The following is a 704-nucleotide window of genomic DNA, read 5'->3' as shown; positions in this document are numbered from 1 at the left end:
AGATCATGTTGATGGCAATTCATCAGTAATCCCTTGTATCTCTCCCAAGCTTCATATAAGGACTCGCCATTTTCTTATTGAAAGTTAGTAATATTCTACTTCAACCTTGAAACCTTTGAAGGTGGACTGAACTACTGAATGAATTCTTCTTGAAGGTTTGCCCGTTTCTGAATGGCTCCAGGTGGAAGTAAATTAAGTTAGTCTTTTGTTGCTCCTTGAAAGTTATTGGAGGCATCCTTAGCAACACTGATTCGCATGAAACATTGGGAACATTAAGGTAATTCACAATGTCCAAAACTTTGTCAATATTCTTATAGGCATCCTCTTGATCCTTCCTGTAAAATGGGTTGTCTTTTAGCATAGTGATAAAATTCCCCTTAAGTTCGAAATTGGTGGTTGATGGAATTTCGGGTGGTACGAAACCCGACCTATTTTCGTTACGCATCCGCTTCTTGTATTCTTCCATCGTCATCTCTGTTATGTCGTCCATCACTTCTACTTTAATTTTGATCTCGTCTTCTACATCGTCTACGATTTCTAGCTCATCCCCGATTCCTTTCTTATTGGGAGTTTTCTCAAAACTTTCGAACTTGTCCATATGAAAATTACTACTCGATTCGTCGACCTTTTTATCTCTTTTCTTATGGAATATGAATTCGGGATCTTAAAGTGGTGGCATGATAGGAAGTTGTGATCCGCTTCTC

General features: G+C 38.5%; 1 non-coding gene across 1 annotated transcript; it reads left to right on the top strand.

The window, feature by feature from the left end:
• Positions 1–107, top strand: LOC145077519 (small nucleolar RNA R71). Its single transcript, XR_013693262.1, has one exon. It is a non-coding gene; the product is annotated as a small nucleolar RNA R71 (small nucleolar RNA).
• The last annotated feature ends 597 nt before the right edge of the window (positions 108–704 follow it).

The sequence above is a fragment of the Lactuca serriola genome, chromosome 9 (genome assembly GCF_051521515.1).
Source record: "Lactuca serriola cultivar US96UC23 chromosome 9, Lser_US96UC23_V15, whole genome shotgun sequence".
NCBI classification, from domain to species: domain Eukaryota; kingdom Viridiplantae; phylum Streptophyta; class Magnoliopsida; order Asterales; family Asteraceae; genus Lactuca; species Lactuca serriola.
This window is presented reverse-complemented; position numbering and strand designations above follow the sequence as displayed.